The sequence below is a fragment of the Prionailurus bengalensis genome, chromosome C1 (assembly GCF_016509475.1).
Source record: "Prionailurus bengalensis isolate Pbe53 chromosome C1, Fcat_Pben_1.1_paternal_pri, whole genome shotgun sequence".
NCBI lineage: Eukaryota > Metazoa > Chordata > Mammalia > Carnivora > Felidae > Prionailurus > Prionailurus bengalensis.
Genome location: NC_057345.1, coordinates 103,464,514 through 103,480,475, shown reverse-complemented (window position 1 = coordinate 103,480,475; position 15,962 = coordinate 103,464,514). Strand labels below are relative to the sequence as shown.

Sequence of the window (15,962 nt, the reverse complement as noted above, 5' to 3'; positions counted from 1 at the left end):
CCCTACCTGGGGAACTGGGTGGAGTTTCATCCCCTTTGGAATGGGAGCATTCACAGGCTACATGCAGAGCAGAGCCGAATTCCTGTTTATCCGATGGGAACGTGCCATCCCTGTAAGGCTGGTAGCAGTCACGCCCTTCTTGGCCAATGGAAGGTGTCAAAACACATTCATTCAGCGTGTCCTGGAGGACTTCCTTCTTTTCAGCTTCCGGAAGCTCCATGCTGTGCCAGGTGGGGCAAGAACGACAGAAGAGGAAACCAGGAGGATCAGACACCATGGCTTGCTACCTAGCTGGTGTGGATGGGAGGCAAGGGAGTGGTCGCAGAAAGGAAAGGGACCATAGCCTTGAGAGACAAAAGGTTATCCTACAAGAGGCAGAGTGTGGCCAGGAAGGGGTGGGAGAGAAGCAACAACAGATAGATACTCAGTCCACTGGCCACATAACGAGCAATGAGGAATGAGACTCGACCATCCCAGTATGGTACAGTCACGAGACGAAGGACCAATGGGAGTCCATGCCAGGGGCAACCGCCACGTGCCTGAGTCATGTTGAATTTAACATAGACTGATCAAGCGGTTACAGCTCTTGAGTCACTGTGCCCTGCAGAAACTTGTGCCCTCCAGGCACTTTTCTATTCATAGTGTCACATGACACCCCAACTTTTTGGTTTTGGTTAGGTAATGCCGTGTGAATTTTGCCAGCTGTGTGTCTATCAGTTCCTTTGCTGGTTACCTTCCTACCAGGGACCTTTGAGAACTGTGTAGAGATGCGTCTCCTCCTGGTGTTCATTTACAGGAGAGAACGGGTACTTTGTGCGTACGGGGAATCCTAAGGCTGCTGAGTTCATCTGGGGCTCCCCAGACAAGCAGCCCCGCGACAGCAGACAACCGAGGGAACAGGGCCATTTGCCGCTGAGGGAATTCAATCACTACCATCTGCAGCTCTGCTGATCCCTGCATCTGCCACCTGGACTCTTGTGACCGCACCTACTGTTCTTTCTGAGTCCCTATCCTTTTTCACCCACACATTACCGGGTCCCCAGTATTCATTGTTACCTGGTGGTGAGGGATTCTTCTGCTTGTTCATCCTCCTCCTCCTCCTCCTTCTCCTCATCTTCTGCAAAGAAATTCAGAAATCTCCCGTCAGCGAGCTCCCACATCACCACTATAAACACAGTGGCTTATATGCCCTAGCGACATAATTATCTATGCATGACTAACTCTTGTTCTGAAGCTCCAGGGCACTGCCCTTGAGAACCGTTGCGGTATGGATTTCAGATCCAGCAGGGAGTGTCTCTGATTCGGAGGCTCACCATGACTGAGACTGGGCAAAAGTTTAAACTGTCTCTTGTCCAGATCCGTGGATGCCTGTCCAGTTTCGATCTGACTTCTGCGAACAGTGTCTTGCAGGTGCCACAGTCATGCCACAGGCACAGGCCCTGTGTGCTCCCAGTGCTCACGTAGAGTCTCCTCCTTGCCCCGAGGACAGCACAATCACCCGGTCCCAAGTCCCTCCACATGTGGACTCACGGGTCCCCAAGTGGACGTCAGTGTTATGGACGGGCCGTCTGTATGAAAAGTGTTTCAGTCTAAACGACGTTCCGCCTCCAAGGCCTACTACATCCAATACCTCATTCACCTCCACACAGTCAGGGGCTTTATTTTTCCTGAAGCGCATTCGTGAACTTTCCGCATGTGATCACCACAGCTATGACAGGTTACTTGATAGATAGATGAGGAGACAGTAATGGAGAAAGCGAAGATCACTCTCTCGCCCACAGTTCATAAAGACAGCTCCTGGGCGGGAGCCTGGAACTGCCCGCTTAGCTCAGGGCTCCCTGCACTCGAACAAGCTGCCTCCTTCCTCGTCCTCCCTTCTGGGCTCTGACACTGGTGGAGGCTGTCTCCTGCCCTAAAGGCAGTTCCCTCGGGGAGGACACAGATGGGTGGAGCACCGTGACCTCCACCCTGTGCACTTCTCCTCTCCTTTCCCACCTGCTAGTCCGGGTCCTCTGGTGGCCCCAGGTGTCACATGGAAACCAAGACAGCGCCTGCCAACAACGTGAGGGGAGGCGGGAGATGTCTGGGGAGCCCAGGACCTCGGAGCAGCTCAGTGCACTCAGGGCCTGTGGCCGCCTTACCGGGGCTGAGCTGGCGGGCAAGGCACTCTGCCAGCCTGCGTCCCTCGGCCACTTGCTCCCGGAAGCCCTGGCCTTGGGAACGCTCGGGGTCGTCGTGGGTGAGGAGGTCCTTGAGGTGCTGATCGACTGGCTCAGAAACTTCTCTCCCTTCCCGTAACTTCTGCCACAACTGGGTCAGCTCTGCAGCCTGAGCTTTAATCAGGATATGATATTGCCTAAGGTGGGACATAGAGAAAATTTTAAAACACAGAGTTGAATAGATTCTCTAAGAGCTTTCACGGACGTTTCTGTGAGAATTTCCGCAAGGAGCCCTCAAGGCCACGTTCCGGCACGTGTGTGGGGCCCTGCCTGTGACACAGAAAGAAGAAGGTAAAACGAGGCTCCTCTGTGTCGGGGAGGCTCCTTGACCTCCTTTGCACTCCTTCTTCTGTAAACAAAGCCAGGTGTCTTCCTCAACACCCGTCAGAGAGATGTCCCTTCAGCCCCTCGCTGCGGCACAGCCATTTCCCGGGAACCTACACGGTGTGCATCGTGCTGTGCATGGACCCAGCGCCAGCCACAGAAATGTGGACAGGACAGCTGGTGTGGACTACACAGGTCAGGAGAACGGCAGGGTCAAGAGGACAGCATTGTCTGAAGGAAAACATGACCGACAAGCTGTCATCCCTCAGGAGGTGACTGTGTTACAGGCAAATGAGGTGGTGATCCCACAACATTGTGAATGTGGCCAATGCCACAAATTGTTCACTTCAATTTGGTGACTTTCAGCCTAATAAATGATATTTATTGGACACAGAGTGAATGATACATGGAAGCCAATGAAAATGAAACACGACAGTCCAAAACCTCTGGGATGCAGCAAGGGCGATCATAAGAGGGAAGCATATAGCAATCCAGGCCTTCGTAAAAGAGGAAGAAAAGTCTCAAATACACAACCTAACTTTACACCTAGAGGAGCTGGAAAAAGAGCAGCAAATGAAGCCCAAAACCAGCAGAAGAAGGGAAATAATAAAGATGAGATCAGAAGTCAATGATATGGAAGTAAAATAAAACGGAACACATCAATGAAACCAAGAGCTGCTTCTTTGAATGAATTAACATTATCGGTAAGTCCCTAGCCAGCTTTATCAAAAGAAAAAGGAAAGGGCCCAAATAAATAAACTCAGGAGTGAAAGTGAAGCGACCACAACCAACACTGCAGAAATACACACAAAAAAGAAGACATTATGATGAGCAATTATATGCCAACAAATGGGGCAATCTGGAAGAAAAGGACAAATCCCTAGAAACATATAAACTCCCCAAACTGCAATAGGAAGAAATAGGAAATTTGAACAGATACATAACAAGTGGAGAAATTGAATCAGCAATAAAAAAACTCCCAGCAAACAACAGTCCAGGGCCAGATGGCTCCCCAGGGGAATTGCACCCGACATTAAAGAAGGGTCCGTACCTATTCTTCTGAAGCTGTTTGAAATAGAAATGGGGGGAAAACTTCCAAACTCATTCTACAAGGCCAGCATTAACTTGACCCCAAAACCATCCAAAACCCCACTAAAAAGGAGACTTGCAGACCAATCTCCCTGATGAACACAGATGCAAAAATTCTCCACAAGATACTAGCCACCCACACCCAACAATATATTAAAAGAATTATTCACGGGGTGCCTGGGTGGCTCAGTCGGTTGAGCGTCCGACTTCGGCTCAGGTCATGATCTCAAGGTTCGTCAGTTTGGGCCCCCATTGGGCTCTGTACAGACAGTCCAGAGCCTGGAGCCTGCTTCGGATTCTGGGTCTCCCTCTCTCTCTGCCCCTCCGCCACCTGCACTCTGTCTCCCTCTGCCTCTCAAAAATGAAGAAAAAATTAAAAAAAAAAAAAAAACAGAAGGAATTATTCACCACAATCGGGGGTGGGGGGGATTTATTCCTAGGCTGCAAGTTTGTGTTAATATCTGCGCATCAATCAACCTGATACATCACATGAATAAAAAATGGATAAGAACCACATGATCCTCTCAATCAATGCAGAAAACGTTTTTGACAAAATCCAGCATCCTTTCTTGAGAAAACCCTCAAGAAAGTAGGGATAGAAGGAACATACCTCAAGATCATATATACCGATTACAAAAGACCCACAGCTAATATCACCTCAGTGGGGAAAACCTGAGGTCCCTAAGGTCAGGAACACGACAGAAGGTCCGCTCTCACCACTGTTGTTGAACATAGTGTTGAAAGTCCTAGCCTCAGCAACCAGACAGCAAAAGAAATAAAAGGCATCCAAATCAGCAAGGAAAGAGTCAAACTTTCACTCTTTGTAGACAACATGATACGCCACATGGAAAACCGGAAAGACTCCCCAAAACACTGCTAGAACTGATGCATGGATTCAGCAAATTCGCTGGAATATGGTCAACGTACAGAAATTGCTTGCATTTCTGTATACCGATAATGAAGCAGCAGACAGAGAACTCAAGGAACTGATCCCATTTACTAGGGTACTGAAAACCACAAAATACATGGGAATGAACCTACCAAAGAGGTAAAAGATTTGCTGTCACTATAAAAAGCTGTAAAGTGTAGAAAACTTATGAAAGAAATTGAAGACACACACACAAAAATGGAAAAACAATCCATGCTCCTGGATCTGAGGAACAAATATTGTTAAAATGTCATCAGTGGGGCGCCTGGGAGGCTCAGTCGGTTAAGCATCTGACTTCAGCCCAGGTCATGGTCCCGTGCTTCGTGGGTTCGAGCCCCACGTCGGGCTCTGTGCTGACCGCTCGGAGCCTGGAGCCTGCTTCAGATTCTGGATCTCTCTCTCTCTCTGTCCCTCCCCTGTTTGTACTCTGTCTCTCTGTCTCCCAAGATAAAAGAAATACTAAAAAAAAAATGTTTTTAATCTCAATACTACCCAAAGCAATCTACAGACTCAATGCAATTCCTATCAAAAGAACACCAGCATTCTTCACGGAGCTAGAACAAGGAATCCTAACATTTCTGGACTTCAAGCCACATTATGAAGCTGGATTCATCAAGACAGTATGGTATCAGCACAAATACAGACACATAGAACAAGGGGACAGAAGAGAGAACTCAGAAATGGACCCACAAATGTATGGCCAAATAAGCTTCGACAACACATGAAAGATTATCCAATGGAAAAAAGACGGTCTCTTCGGCAAAGGGGGTTGGCAAAACTGGACAGAGACGTGTGGAAGAATGAACCTGGAGAACGTTCTTACACCGTACACAAAAATAAACTCAAAATGGATGAAAGACTTAAATGTAGGACAGGACACCATCAAAATCCTGGAGGAGAAGACAGGTGGCAACCTCTTTGACCTCGGCCGCAGCAACCTCTTACTACACATGTCTCCTGAGGCAAACGTGAACCACTGGGATCTCATCAAGATAAAAAGCTTCAACAAACAACAAGCTCAAAGGCAATCGAAGCAATGGGAGAAAATATTTATAAACAACATATCGGATAAAGAGCTAGTATTCAAAATCTATGAAACAACCTTGATCAAACTCAAAACTCAACACCCAACAAGCAAATGATCCCGTGAAGAAATGGCCAAGAGACAGAAACAGACACTTCTCCAAAGAAGACATCCAGGTGGTAACAGACACATGAAAACTTGCTCCACATCATTCATCATCAGGGAAAAGGAAAGTAAAACCACAATGAGATACCACTCCTATCTGTCAGAATGGCTAAAATGAATAACAGATGGTGAGGATGCAGAGAAAGGGGACCACTTTGGCACTTTTGCTGGTAGAAATGCAAACTGGTGCAGCCACTCTGGAAAACAGTGCGGAGGTTCCTCAAAAAATTAAGAGAAGAGCTACCCTACAACCCGGCAATGGCACTACTAGGTAGTTATCCAAAGGATTCAGAAATGCTGATTCGAAGGGGCACCTGCACCCCAATGTTACAGTACTGTTATCAACAATAGCCAAAGGATGGAAAGAGCCCAGATGTCCATCGACGGATGAATGGATTGAGAAGACATGGTACGTGAATTGATACAACGGAACATTACTTGGTGATGAAAAAGAATGGATCTGCCCTTTGCAACACTGTGGATGGAACTAGAGTGTATTATGCTAAGCCGAATAAGTCAATCAGAGAAAGATAAAGATCACATGATTTCACTCATATGTGGAATTTAAGACACAAAGCAGATGCACCAGGGGAAAGGAAGGAAAATTAAGATAAAAACAGAGACAGAAGCAAACCATTAGAGACATTTAAATGCAAAGAATAACCTGAGACTTGCTGGAGGGGTTTTGGGTGGGAGATGGGCTACATGGGAGATGGGCATTAGGGGGGCAGTTTTCGGGATGAGCACCGGGTGTCATTTGTAAGAGATGATACCCTAAAATCTCCTCCGGAAACCATTTATACACTATATGCGAACTCATTTGGATTTAAATAAATTAAAAAAAAAAAACACAAACATTGAGCGAGGCCCCGAATAATTGGAGTCCGCAATACACCAGATACTGCTGTCTTCACTGTTTGACAGATGTGTGTGTGCACCTGTGTGCCAGGCAAGTTTCTGCCCTTCTCCTGGCCCAGACCTGTCGCTGACAGGAGTCAGAGATGCCTACGGCCTCCCACCAGCCACGGAGCCCTCCTTACCTGAGCTTCTCGGTCAAGGTCTCTGCCAACTTCCCCTGCTTACACTGCAGCGTCTCCCCCAGCACGGATTCGATGATGTCTTTCAACTCTTCACACTCTGAGAACACAGACACCGGCCTCAGTGGACAAGCTACACGGGCCGCTGTGCTCGCGGCCTCCAGGGAGGGGGCGGGGTGTACCCCAGGACAATGTAAGCCCAGCATCGGGCTCTGAGCATCTCATTCCTCAGCCCCCCAGCTACACGGTATTTGATACCTCCCTGTTTTAGAGCTGAGGGAAGAGCAGCTCCAAAGGCGTGCACAGGAACTAGACAAGGTGAATGACTGGTATTTGGCAGAATCAGAATCCACATCCCCTGACACTCACCCTGATCACGGCCACTCACCCGAGCTTGCAGCCTCTCAGGTAGGACACTAAGCAGGGACATGAAGTGAGGCCCTTAGGACCACAGGACTGACTCATGGTTCCCTTGAGTTGGATAATGAGCACATATCTCAAAGGCAAAAAGTTCACCCGCATACTCTTGTGTGCACTATGGTGCGTAAAACCGGAAGGACCTGAAAGCGATACGGCCAAACACTAACAAAGCTTGTGGTGTCGGAAGCAGCAGACGGGGTGGGGCGCCTGAGTGGCTCAGTCAGGCGAGCTTCGACTTGGGCTCGGGGCATGACCTCGTGGTTCGTGAGGGCAAGCCCCCGCAGCAGGCTCACTGCTCTCAGCGCAGAGCCCACTTCTCGGATCCTGTGTCCCTCTCTCCCTGCCCGTCCCCTCCACTCAAAGCAGCAGCTACTATGACAGCAGCAGGATCACAGAGGAGGAATGTGAGGCACAGAAATCGGGGCAGGGCAGCATGGGGGGGAGCACAGGAAGACTGGCCCAGAGCCATACTGTGTTCCCTCCACCCCAAGCTCCTGGGGGATGTCTTCCTTCTTCGTCTTCACAAGTGGTTTCCCGCACTTGTGTCATGGTTATCAGGAAAGACGCAAAGAAAACTCTGCTTGTCCTTTCCCCAAAGCTCATCATCTCTCCACCTTGCTAAAGAGCCGCTTCCAACATTACTTTTCTCCCCATCAGTCATTTGTAATCCCACCTCCCCTTGTTTCATGGAAAACTCTTGGTAAGGAAACGGCAACAGTTCGGGCTCAGAGTCGTCAGGATTCCTTCCCATTGCCCCGCTGCACACGTGCCCCTAACTCAGGATTCCTCCCGCCATGGCAGCCCCCTCTGAATGAACAGGCAGCGGGCCTCCCCATTCCAGGCTGACTGTGGGGGAGGGCCAGCTCCACACACTGGCTTGGGCGGTCACCGGGGCTGTGGTCTCCCCCGCTCACCCTCATTCCCACCGGGCCACTTGACTCCTGGCCCAGGCCTGGCCCTGCTGGCCATCCTGCATCCTTGAAGGTTCCCCAGCTCAGGGAGAGACACAGGAGGGAGCGCAGATTGTCTGATGGGCCTTGAAATGCCCTCTACCTCGCCACAGGGTGTCAATGGCTACCGAGGACTCAGGAAGCAGAGCCTGTGCCCACGAAGCACGGCTTCCCTCTCATCAGGGGAGTCACTGTCTGGACGGCATCGCTCGTGGATACCGCAGTTTCAGGGAAAGCAGACCCATCTTCCAGCTCCTTGCAAGCTGGCCGTGTCCCCTGGTCCCCACCCGCGCCCCGTGTGCACCATCAGCAAGTTTCCCCAGTGAGCCAGCTCGCTGCTTTGCCAATGGAACCTCAGAGAAGTGTGACGTCATGGAGTTCATGAGTCCGATGCACGAAGGCCAGCGGTGATGCAGGATGTGACACACACACACACAGAGGATCCTGAGAGGACCAGGCATTTCCGGGTCTGCGTCAGGAATCAATCACTAGAAAGTTAACTCTAACCCCGCCCTATACAGCACTGCAAACCAACCTGGAGAAACTGCTAGTCTCGTTTTCCCCATTCTTCCCATCCTTAGCGAAATGAGAGTAAGACACCCACTTCCACTGGGTCGCCCGGGAGCTTTAGTCTGTTCAGCGCCCAACTCTTGATTTTGGCTCAGATCATGATCTCACATTCCTGAGATCGAGCCCCACGTCAGCCTCTGTGCTGACAGCACCGAGCCTGCTTGGGATCCTCTATCTCCCACTCTCTCTGCTCCACCCCGACTAACGCTGTCTCTCTCAAAACCAACAAACATACATTAAGAAATACCCACTGCTACTTTTCCTGGATTGTGGTCACAATGGAATTTATCGTGACGATGGAAATAGAGAAGACAAAGTCCGGAGAGGGCTTTCGTTTTCTCTCCACACAAAGCCAATTCCTGTCTCCAGGAATACAGACAGTCATCACTTTGGTGACCCTGGCCTTGTAGGACTTACTATATTTCTGCAGCTGGTTGGCCAGGGAGTAGGCAGTAGCTTGGGATACAAGGAATTTCTCTCTGAGGTCTCGGAAGTCCTGCTGGCTTGCTTCCAGCTTGGATTGAAGCTCCTGGTTGAGTTCCAGGAGGCTCATTTCTGTCCCTGGATCAGACACCGGGTCAAGAGGTGCTGCCATGGTGACGTGTGGCAGAAGAGGTAGAGCTGGGGACTGGGGAGAAGAAACCAAACACATGACGGGTTAAAAACAAGTGAAATCCAGTAGGTTCAATCAGGACTGAGGGGCGAGGATACAGGAATTCTTTACTTACTATTGGGAACAACTTGAACAACACCGCACAGCACTGGAGACTCAGCAGCTACAAAAAGAAGGTTCGAGATGCCAGAGTCGAGAGCCCAAGGCACTGCCTGTAGCTCAGACTCCAACCGGAATGACAGACCGAGCACCTGACGGTCTGTAGTTGCCATAACAGAATTGGAACGCGGGGGGTGTCATGGAACCTTGGGAGCCACTGCCTACCAGGTGCCAAGGCTACGCGGATACCCAAGGCTGCCTAGTCTCCCCTGAAGGTCACCACTGATGGGGACCACCCCTCAGCGGCCACTCTCAGTAGTTGTCTACCCTTGTGCTAATACCACAGATCCCATCTCTCTCTCTGTCTGTCTCTGTTTTAAGTTTATTTATTTATTTTGAGAGAAAGCACGAGCACGTGAGCGGGACGGGGTGGAGGGAGAGGGAGAGAAGGAGAATCCCAAGCAGACTCTGTACTATCTGCACAGTACCGTACGGGAGGCTTGATCTCATGAACCGTGAGATCACGACCTGAGCCAAAATCAAGAATCAGACACTCAACCCAATGAGCCACCCAGGTGCCACAGACCCCATCTCTTTCCAAACACATCTCAGCATCGTTCTCACTGTTCATTCTTGTGTGTGCATAAAAACATCAAGGCAGAAATAGTTTCCCAGGTTTTACTAAAGGGCTGTCATGAAGCCACCCCACTTCTCTTTAAGGTCAAACAGACCTTCAGGCTTTTCCAGTGAGTGAAAGATTCCAAAGTCTTCGACTGTCATGATGTTCTTCTCTGGGTCTCTCTAGTTTGTCCTCTATCCATTAAAAAGTGTAAGACATGAGGCAGAGTATAATACTAAGTGAATAAATATTTACTTGAGAAAAATGTTTTGTCCCGACTCTCACTGTTCTTCTGGCTGTTTTCCTGTGTTATGAGGCTTCCTTATCCCCTCTTGGGGCACCATGTTGGCTTTCCATTAAACTGATGTTGGATATCCCTATATCCTCGACTCCTTCTCTACGTGTGAGTTGCTTTTTTTGTTGTTTTTATAATGTCACTAAACAACCATAGTTCATGCTTGTCACTTACGGATTTCATGTGTCTCTCACAAGATCTCTTTCCAACTGTCAAAATGTTAATTTATACGTATGTCCTTGAATACATGTAGTGACCACCTACTTTGGAAACATCTATAAACTTGAGGCTATTTGATTACGTTCATTTGGCCTACCCTCATATTTAACAGAACGGAGGTTAACAAACCCTCAGTTTGCTCTCTATACTTAAGAGTCTGTTTCATGGTTTGCCTCTCTCTTTACCAACCCCCCATTGTTCATCTATTGAGTTTCTTAAACTCCACAGATGAGTGACATCATATGATATGTGTCCTTCTCTGGCTGACTGACTTCACTTCGCATAACACACTCTCGCTCCATCCACGTCATTGCTAGAACTGATACACGAATTCAGTAAAGTCCCAGGACACAAAATCAACATACAGAAATCTCTTGCGTTCCCACACATCAATAATGAAGCAGCAGAAAGAGAATTTGAGGAGCTGAAACCATGTACAATTGCACCTAAAACCGTAAGATACTTAGGAATGAACCCACCAAAGACGTAAAAGATCTGCACTCTGAAAACTAGAGAACCCTTACGAAAGACACTGAAGAGGGCAGAAAGAAATGGAAAAACTTCCATTGGTACATTAAAGTGTTCCATGGTACATTAAAGTGTACCATGCGGGGTATGGGTGGCCCAGTTAGTTAGGCATCTGACTCTCTGGACTTTGGCTCAGGTCATGATCTCACGGCTAGTGATTCAAGCCCACACATCGGGTGCTGTGCTGACAGTGTGGAACCTGCTTGGGATTGTCTTGCTCTCCCTCTCTCTCTACCCTTTCCCTGCTCAATCTCAGAATAAATAAATAAACATTAAAAAAGTAAATAAGGCGTACAATTCAATGCACAGCAAAATCAAAGTCCAGCTACCATCAAGACACGGCATTTCTTCCAGCTCACAACTTCCCTTGTGGCCCTTTGCAGTCCATCACTGTCTCCGCCTCAGCCCCAGGCAACCGCTGACCCTACAGGTGGGTTTGCATTTTTTAACAACTCTAGTAGGTGGAACGCTTTGGTGCCTACATTCCTTGGTGCAGCATAAGGATCCTGAAATCCATCCATATTACTGTGCGTATCGCCAGTTCGTGCTTTTTTATCGCTAAGTAGTATTCCTCCGAATGGCTACATCCTGTCGATTTATACAGTCACCTACTAGTGACCTCTGTGTGGTCTCCAGGCTTTAGCCACTGTGAAGAAAGCGATGGGGACTTTTCATGTACAGATCGGTGTGTGGACATATTGTGTAAATACTTAGAAGTGAAATGGGTGTTCGTGTGAGTGGTCAATGTTTAACTATGGTTCAGCCTCTCTACGGGACTGGACCAGTTTTTATTCCCACAAGTGTTGGAAACTTCTAGTGACTTCACATCCCCACCACATATATTTCCGGTCTTCTTCATTTTAGCCCATGGCGATGGACGTGTAATGCTAACTCACGGAAGCATTAACTTGTGTTGCTCCTGATGACTGAGTGTGTTCTGGAAAACTGACCTCCATGCTTTGGAGCCAAAAGATACCACAAAGACAGAGTCTGAGATAAGGAGGAACACTAACAGCTTTCTTGCTTTCCCAGGCAAAGAGGACGACAGCAGGCTAAGGCCTTCAAAAACTGCCAGCTCCTGCCCCCTGGAGGAAGGGGTTGGGGGTCTTATTGGGAAAATCAAGGTGTGGCCAGTAGTGACAGCAACTGTGTACATGCTGCTACCCTCCTTCCTCATGTCCTGGGGTGTACCTGCTTCCTGATACACAAGGCTAAGAAGGGAGGAGGGGAGCTTTGCAGAAGACAAGAAAAAGGTTACATAGTTTAAAATCGAACCCTGCGGAAACATCAGGGAAGCCATTTTGGTTTTTCTTCAACTTTAAGTGGTTTCAAGTGGACCATCTTTTCAAGTGCTTTGTGGCCATTTGTACATCGTGTTTTGTGAGGTATTTCTTCCTCGAGACTTTTGACCAGGAGCGCCTGGGTCGCTCAGCTGGTTAAGTGTCTGACTGGTGATTTTGGTTCTGGTCATGCTCCCACAGTTCCTGAGATCGAGCCCCACTTCAGGGTTTGTGCTCACTGTGTGGAGCCTGCTTGGGATTCTGTCTCCCTCTCTCTCTGACCCTTGCCTGCTTGCTCTCTATAGCCCTCTCAGAATACATAACAATAAAAGACTCTTGACCAATTCTCTTCTTGCACTGTCTTATCACACAAAATACGTGTCAGAACAGTACACTGAACACTACACAGCATTACCTTGAGAAATTAATGAACTAAACACATGGAGAGGTAAAATTTGCTGTGGACTGGAAGACCTCAATATGGTTTACATGTCAATTCTTCCCAAATTGATCTACAGATCTGATACAAGGCCAATCAAAATTCCAGCAGACATGCTAGGAAACATTTCTAAGCTGATCCAACACTTCATATGGAAATGGAAAGGATCTTGAATTATCACAGTGATTTTAAAAAGAAGAAGAATGGTGGATGACTCAAGTGCCTGTTCCAGAATGGCCATACACATCTTTTACACAATTTCGGAGTGATGTATCCTATTATTACTCAGTTGTAACAGCTTCTGTACGTTCTCACTGAAGCTTAGAAGTTGCTCTACTCCCTTTGTACGTGAATTCCTTGTTCTAAAATTTGGCCAATATTTATATTAGTTTTTATGTGGCGAGAGAATACGGAAGACCAGAAAGCATTTAACTTACCAGAGAGGAAGACAGATCATCACTGGTCATTATGGAGAGGATGACCCTATGAGATTTAGTGAAGTTGCCTCTGTTTCTCCAGCTGGCCAAGACATAGTGGGTAGTAGCTACAGATGCCAGCCGTTTCCTCTGGACACCTTGGCAGTGTTGACTGGTTGGAGCCACCATGCACCCCGGGTGTCAGTTGTGTCCTAAAAGGCTGAAATCTGGCTGAGGCTCCAGGGCTATTGGGCCAAGGCAGGTCACCCAGCTGTTGGCAAACACACAGGCAGACCAGGACAATCACCAAGGTCATCGCCAGGCAGCTTTGGCCATTTCCTCCAAGGAACCCACCACCACTACACTTCTCATGACTTCCTGTTTACCAGACTGAGATCCCCAGGACAGTTGGGAGAATGTGTTACTCACCACTGTATTCGGGGTTCCTAGCACCGAGCCAAGCACTGAGGAGGCCCTCAGGGACTTCCTTTCACTGATCAAATACAAGTTGCTGCCAATCTCTGACCATCTCAACTCCATTCCAGTCACAAATGTCCACTCAGGGGTCCCCTGCTTTCTCCCAACAGGTAGCGAATCCCCTCCCTCAGAGAGGAACCTGCCCTACCTTCTCCATGTCCCAGGACACTGCCCTGTGGTGAGCTCTGATGAAGATGGGGTTCTCCTTGCGGATTCCTCTCAATGGTTCACTCTGTCATTGGGAAGAGATGTCCTGGGCCTGGACCCCCACTCCAATCCTCTGCTCTGTCACAACACAACATCCCAGTGTATGAGAGCTACCACATTGTGTTTGCATCGTTCTCCCACTGCTTTGTCCTCCTCGGGAAATCGTATTGATTTCCAAGTTCTGAACACAGCCTCAGGAAAATGAAGCACTCAACCAATAGTCAAGACAATCACTGGTCAACAGATATTATGTGTAAAGACTTCCACATTCCTGACCAGAAATTCAGAAGAATATTATTACTATTATGACTTCAGATGCAAGGGTCCCCTGCCCTGGCCCCTCCTGGCCATAGGGCAAAACGATTTGTGGTAAGAATGGACATCTCCAAATCTGATCCAAACGTCATTGATCCCTCCAAACCCACACTTCCTTGGAGGCCATCCACTGTCAGGGCAGCTCCAACGTCGAAGCTCGGGGACTGGGGCAGAGCCTCGTGGTCACACCATCCTACCCTTAGAAACGGTGCTTCCCGGCAGTGCAAACCAACCCCCGTCCGTCCTGTGGGGCTCCCTGGCAGGTGCACCGTTCACTGTGGAGTGCGTTACACCCCCAGTCCTCACCTCTCACCCTAGGCTGCTCCTTGCAGGGTTGGATGCTATTGTACGCATTCCTCAGTTTCTCCAGATTGTTCTGAGCTCAACTTGCCCGTATTCTCAGGTCCTTGGGCAACCACCGTTCCACCATTACCTTTGTCCTTCTCCGGGTTATTCTCATGCTCCACACCTGCTGATTTTCTGTCTTCCATCGGCTCCCTCGGTCCTCTGTTTCCAGTGTGGGCTCAGTCGGGCTCCTGCAGGAGACACACAGACAAGGGACCAAGTCAGGTCTCAGCCGCAGTCCCCAGGACACGTTTAACAGGCACCTCTGTCCCTCGTGCTCTCAGAGAGACTGAGCGGCCAGGGACTTTGGAGAAGTTGAATAACAACCTTATGTTGCAGACGATGAAACTGAGGCCCAGAGAGATGAGGAGATTTTCCCAAACTCCCTCATCGCTTGATGGCAGCACACACACCAACAGGTGTCTTGGCCTCAAGCTTCCCTTGGACTCTCCTATCACACCCTCCAGGAACCCACATCTGAATGTCAGAGGACACTGATCAAACATCAGTACCCCCTCCCCCACCCCCCGTTAAAACAAAAATGTCGCAAGGACCTTTCCTGGGACACTTCCTTGTCACACTTCTACAGTCCTGTAGTTTATACTCAGTTGATTTTCAAGCCTGCCTGACACAATGGGCCCAAGGAACTCAACAATTAAGTAAAATTCATCACAGCAGAAATTAAAATGTATTGATGTGGTTATCTATAAGACACCGATCTCCTGGGCTGGAAAATCATCTTCCTGACAGCAGGCGCTCTGCCTGCCCTGTTCATCCCGTCTCCGCAGCGCCTCCATTAAGAGCCTGCCAGGGAAAACGTTCAGTAAATATTTGTCAAGCAGATAAATAACAGTTATCAGGAGCAACTGCCTTTTACCGATCTCTAGTCCCAACCACAGTTCCAAACAAACGCTATCCAGGGTCTTTGCTGAAGCGATAAAAGCACAGCTTTAAGACAAGCAGGCCCAGGGGCGCCTGGGTGGCGCAGTCGGTTAAGCGTCCGACTTCAGCCAGGTCACGATCTCGCGGTCCGTGAGTTCGAGCCCCGCGTCGGGCTCTGGGCTGATGGCTCAGAGCCTGGAGCCTGTTTCTGATTCTGTGTCTCCCTCTCTCTCTGCCCCTCCCCCGTTCATGCTCTGTCTCTCTCTGTCCCAAAAATAAATAAACGTTGAAAAAAAATTAAAAAAAAAAAAAAAAAGACAAGCAGGCCCAGATTCCAAAACCAGCTTGACCACATGTCACATATGCTTCAGTGGATGATTTCAGTATCTCTTGGAGCATGTTTATCGCATGTATAATAAGAGAAAAATGTATACTGTAAGGTAGAGAAATCAGCATGAACCACGAGACTATTGGATCAGAAAATGTGAGATCATGCAGCACA

At 48.7% G+C, this 15,962-nt stretch overlaps 1 pseudogene; it reads right to left on the bottom strand.

Annotated features, from left to right (window-relative positions):
• Positions 1 to 15,472, bottom strand: part of LOC122481036 — a 30,207-nt pseudogene extending 14,735 nt beyond the window's left edge.
• Positions 15,473 to 15,962: the final 490 nt, after the last annotated feature.